The sequence below is a fragment of the Lathyrus oleraceus genome, chromosome 1, assembly GCF_024323335.1.
Source record: "Lathyrus oleraceus cultivar Zhongwan6 chromosome 1, CAAS_Psat_ZW6_1.0, whole genome shotgun sequence".
NCBI classification, from domain to species: domain Eukaryota; kingdom Viridiplantae; phylum Streptophyta; class Magnoliopsida; order Fabales; family Fabaceae; genus Lathyrus; species Lathyrus oleraceus.
This window is the reverse complement of record NC_066579.1, coordinates 253,417,082-253,423,236: the sequence shown is the minus strand read 5'-3', so window position 1 is coordinate 253,423,236 and position 6,155 is coordinate 253,417,082.

The window sequence follows — 6,155 nt, the reverse complement described above, 5'->3', positions numbered from 1 at the left end:
TTACAGTTGACCGCGATTCACATCTCACTCTACACTTTCAGTTGCCAATCGCTCCGATTTAAAGGGAAAGCATGCTATTTCTCAGGTATTCAAATTCATTCTCATTAACACATCACATTTCATACTCTTACTTGTCATACACTAATTTTCCCCCAAGATGAATAATCAATTCATTCATAGGATATTTGCATCAGCTGCATATCATGACATGCATTTCTCTAAGCATAATGCCTAAAAAGTAAACTAGAATAAAGTTACAATTATACAGAGAGACCAGTAGAATCGATTTTCAATAGCGCGTAAAATTAGTAGCCAGAAAATTTCAAATTCGGATGGCAATTGTTTGTTTTATTAATCTATAGTTTGCGTAGTTTAACTTGATATACTCATTTATATTTTTCGAATCTTTGCCAGGTCGCATTTTGATTAGTCTGAGCCTTTTCATCCAAGCATTTTTACTACAAAATTTGATATGCGATTGTCTATTTTATGGAACTATATTTCATGTAGATTATTTTAGTGCATTCATTTTATTTTTTCGCGCATTTTCCACATTTGATTTTAGTTATTTTATTTCCTTTTTATTTCCATTTTTAATCAAAATAAATGACAAAAAAAAATATAACACTAAAATGATTAATTAGTTTTGCTAAATTGTTTCTGGGACATTTTATTTCATCAAAGTTGAACCAATTAATCACATATCTAGACCCAAAGGGCATTGTTGGAATAATTGATTTTTAAACCCTAAAAATATGGTATATATTCTAACTTGTGAGCCAATGGAAAAGAGGGAAACCAATCACATAGTTGCACCTCAGAAGATTAAACCCTCTCTCTCTCAAAATTTAAACTGTCAAAATAGAAAAAGGAAAAGTGAAAAATATATTTTTCAACTTTTTTCATTGGCCACCATCTTTTTCTTTGCAAGCCACACGCATACCATTCTCTTCACACAATAGCACCATCCAAACAAAACCTCATATTCATTTTAAACCCTCACATAATATTTATTACTCCATCTTCTCACTAACTTAATCCTACACACCATATACAACATCTCCTCAAGCCACGAACCGTACATCTCCACCATCCTTCAACCAATGTAACTTTACATCACCGCATGTCAACACTACAAACTCCATGGTGGTATAAACCTGATCAGCATTATGCATTCCACGAAGGAGCACCCGGGCATGATATTGAAAATTGTTTCGCTTTGAAAGCTGAGGTGAGAAGGTTAATGCAGAATTGTATTTTGTCTTTTGAAGACTCCAATCCCAATGTACAAGCTAATTCATTTCCCAAACATGGTGGTGCAACTGTGAATATGGTCTAAGGGTGTCCAATAAAATACTAAGTTTTTGATGTCAATCTGATCAAAAGATCTTTGGTCGAAATACACGCAACTTTGTATGAGTCCAGCTATTATGAGCATGAGCATGCTTCTTACCATATTTGTTCTAGAATCCCATAAGGTGTGCTGTTGTGAAAAAAAGACTTACAAGAAATACTGGATCACAATCTTATTTAGATTATAAGGGACAGTGATGAAGATGAGGATGAGGTGAATGTCATAGTTCCCCTGTTTCAATCTCCTAGAACCAGTTGTGATTGTATATAATGGTCAGAAGTATGTTGTTTCTCCGTTGGTCATTCGTTTGGCGAGTCCTACCCCTTACAAGTCTGATAAAGTTGTGACTTACAAGTATAGTGCTACCATGGTGGAAGACGGAAAAGAGATGCATATTCCTGCTTTCTCGTCTGTTGTAAACATTGTCGATGCAAGTGGTGTGACCCGAAGTGGTCGAGTATTTGCTGTTGCAGCTCCTAAGAGGACAAAAGATTGGTGATAGAGAAATCCACTCAAGAGAAAACTCATGTTATGCAAATTTGCCAATCCAGCAGTGTAAATTAAAGTCTTGATCAAGGTGAAGTGATGAAATTGATTAAGAAGAGTGATTTCAATGTAGTAGACCATTTGTTACACACTCCATCCAAGATATTCGTATTATCTTTAATGATGAGTTCAGAAGCTCGCCAAGAGGCTTTGTAGAAGGTCCTAGAGCAAGCCTATGTGGACCACAAGGTAACGATTGATAAATTTGATGGCATGATGGACAATATTGTCGCATGTAACAATTTGAGCTCCAGTGATGAAGAGTTGCCCAAGCAAGGAAGGAACCACAATTTGGCTCTGCATATCTCTATGAACTGTCAGGAAGATTCCATGTCCAATGTGTTGGTGGATATTGGTTCTTCTTTGAATGTTTTGCCTAAGACCACTTTTTCCAAGCTTTCTCATCAAGGTGCTCCGATGAGATCCAGCGGGGTTATTGTGAACACCTTTTATGGCTCAAGGAAAACTGTAATTGGGGAGGTTGATCTCCTAATGAAGAGAGGTTCATGCTTATTTCATATCACTTTTCAAGTGATGGATATTCATCCCACCTACAGTTATCTCTTAGGACTTATGTGGATTCATAAGGTTGGGACAGTGACATCAACTATCCATCAGAAGCTGAAGTTTGTGAAGAATGGGAAGTTTGTGATCGTGGGTGGCGAGCAGACCATGTTGGTGAGTCATCTCTCTTCATTTCCATACATTGATGCCGACAAAGCCGAGGGAACATAGTTTCAAGCTCTTTCTGTTGATGATATTGCTGAAGGGAAGAATGGGGAATCCATGGCATCTTTGAGAGATACCAAACATTTGGTGGAGAATGGTCAATCTGCTACATGGGGATAGTTGTTGAGCATGCCGAGAACAAGAACAAGGTTGGTTTGGGCTTTTCACCTAGTTCAACCAAAAGAGATTTGAAGCAAATTTAGGAAGTGTTTCACAATGTTGGATTTATTCATTCTATGGATCAGTCTGCTGTCGTCATCCTAGAGGATGATGAAGAGTAAGAAGTGCCAAACTTTGTGACGTATGGATCTGTAGTGGTAAATTCATGACCATCAAGCTATGGATAAACTTGACGTCAATAAAATCAAAGTCACCATCGCGCTTTTATTGTTTCCAAAGGAAAAGGGAAAAGTACGAACAAAACCCAAAGATAAGAAGTTTTCAAATAAAATAAAATAAAATGCAAGAGATTACATGTAAGGGGGTTGGTTACACATAGGGAAGGTGTTAACACCCAAAGTGTTCTAGGTACTCCTAGGGAGCCTTCTTTTTATGTGAGCATATGCTTTTGTTATAAAAGATGTTTGAGAAAAATAGAGTGTGTGGGTGAGAAAAGAATTCATAGATTATATTTTTGTGTTTGACAAGACCTTCGGTCTTGTGCCTACGTACCAACATAAAAATGAGGGATCAAAACCTCGTTGTTCGTGGTAAAAAAATTCAAATAAGTTGGTGAATTGCTTTTAACAAAAGTTAATAAGAGAAGGCACAAAGGGGCCAAAAGTTTGAATGGAGTTGTTAGTTCTTTTTGTCTTTTGAAATCTCAAGTCAATATGATTAAGCTATTTATAAATTTGATTTAACAAAGAGTTTGAAAATTCAATGGCATAAGGCCAAAGTTTCTAATTATTAAAACAAAGTCTAAGTTTAAAATCACAAGCAAAGAAACTTTTTGAAAGGAGGGAGAGATCTGACCAATGGGATGCAATGGGATGCAATCCACTAGACAAGAATGTCATATAGAAACCCATTTTCCTTTGGACTTTAATCAAGCAATGATCAATAAGCAATGAGTAATATCTAATTATCATGAAGATCAAGGCAGCAAATAAAGATATCCACATCCAAGCACGCAACTCCAATAGCTAGCAATCTTCATTGTCTTTCAATGTATCAGATGTAATATTCCTTGATCAACTCAGAATAAAGCATCAGACACAAGATCAAAATAACAATTAAGCACAAAGACAAAGTAGCAGATGAACCCCAAGAAATTCCCAAGGCTTGTATCAGATGAAGGCACAGTTCAAAATAGCTCAGTCTCAAGATGTTGGCATTGGTTAAGTCCTTTTAGCACAGGGAATGTTGCCTAATCCTAAGTCTAAAAGTTCAGATCAAGTTCAATAGTAACCAGATGTTTTTTAGGGTTTTTCTTGTTATTAGGTATTTTAAGGTCCTAAAACCACAAACAAACCAAAACACACAAACAATATATATACAATCACAAGATATGGCTCAAATGAGCAAAGTGAAAATGACATAATCATAAACAAGTTATATGAAATGTAAATGGCATTGAATGATAAATGACTGAAATATAAATTGCATAATAGTAAATGACTTGAAAGTAAATAAATATTAACAAGGGTTAGTCAAATGTTAGTCAAAAGTTAGTCAAGTGTTAGTCAAAAGTTAGTCAAATGTTAATGGTGATTTTAATTGATTAAGTCATTCTTTGGAGAACACTCAACCATTCAGTCACATGTATGAATCCTTAAACCAAGACATCTTCCATGAGAAGGGCTCCAACTTGGATAATTCAACAAGTATGCTACAAGCTCCCATGAAAAGAAAAAAGGTCAAGTCTCCACATGATGCCAAGTATGGGAGATTTACAATCTCACTTACTAGAATGATATGCCTCAAAGGTCAAATTTAGCTCTATGTTAAGCAATCGTAATTGGGCTTATGTAGAAGTCACAACTATCTGAGGTCGGACAATAAAAATATAGGTGTTGATGCATGTTAGTGATTTGATATGAAGATCCAAACTCCTAAGACATACCACACACTAAAAGAAAAGTCAAGAGGGAGTCACCTATCTCAGTCATACTTGTATTAATTCATCTGACACAAGGTCATTGATGAATCAATTAGTCTTTAGACATTAGAGATTTCATTGGTCAAATGATGGAATGGGGTAGAATAGGGATGAAGATGAAGAGGGAGGGGAAGATAGAAACACAAATTAATCATGGGAGGACTTTCATCAAATCTAAACCATTCATTCATTTTGGGAGATGAAATGTACATTTCATCAATCCCCTAAATCCAATGGTTTTGATCCAACAAAAGTCAAATCAACCTGGATCAAGGCCCAAACAAAAAGTCAAACATCACAAGACCCTAAAAATGGCTCAATAATATCTTCAAGTATTTTATCAATTAAAAAACAATTTGAAATTGAATTAAATTACATTTTAATTTGGTAAAAAACCTAAAATCCCTTCAAAACACCAAATAAATGGCCAAGGGATTTATCCTAGGTCAAACAAGGTCAAAGTACCTTAGACGAAAAAATTCACTATTTTTGAAAAGTCAGAAGTATTTTTAAACAATTAAAAATATGCATAAAACATTTAATCCATGTAAATATCAAAATTAATCCAAAAAATCATTTTAATTCAGAATATGGAAGGGAAAAATATTTAAATATTTTTGGTGAAAGACCCATATTTTTTGGATTAAAAATGAAATTAATATGATTTAACAAAATAAAGGGATTAAATGAAAAATCATAAAATAAAAATAAATTCAAAAAAATAAGGGCCATCAGATCTCCCTCATTAATTGAGGTGGCAGATCCGATGGCCATGCGCTAGAGTGCACCAAACACCTGAGTCAAACGCGCAACACAAGTGGTAATCAAAATGGAAGGCTGATATTAAAACATGGGTTCATGATCAGATGGCTTGGACCTTGCCAACGCACCACCAGAGTCCTAGCTCTGGTCATCTTCTCCGGTGGACCTAACCGGACAGGTCCACCCTCAACCAAATGAAAAATGGAAAGCGAGTACATGTTTTTGAAGGAAAAATGCCCAGGAGCACGAATTTAACCTCCATTTATTCCAATTCCAAGTATACTGAAAGATACATGGATTTGAAATTTGAGGTTCATGATTTGAGTTGCTTCGATTTAACCTCAAAGCATCTCATTGGTCGGACTTCAGTAAACCAAAAATCAATCAAAATGGATGAGAAATAAGAGAGAATCGAAGAAGAAAAGTTTCTGAAGTTTCACCTTCGAGGAGCTTCAAATTGGATTGATCTTGCTTCCAATTTGGCTTAGCTTGACTCTAGAAGCTTGCAGAAGATGATTTAGAGGGTTAAAAAGCTTGAACTCTTGGAGTTTCAATTCAAAAACAGAATGAGAATTGAACCTCGAATTCTCAAGAAATCTTCAAGATTATCCTTTCAATGGAGTTTGGGAAATAATGGGGGTGAAGCTTGGGCAAGAGGGATCC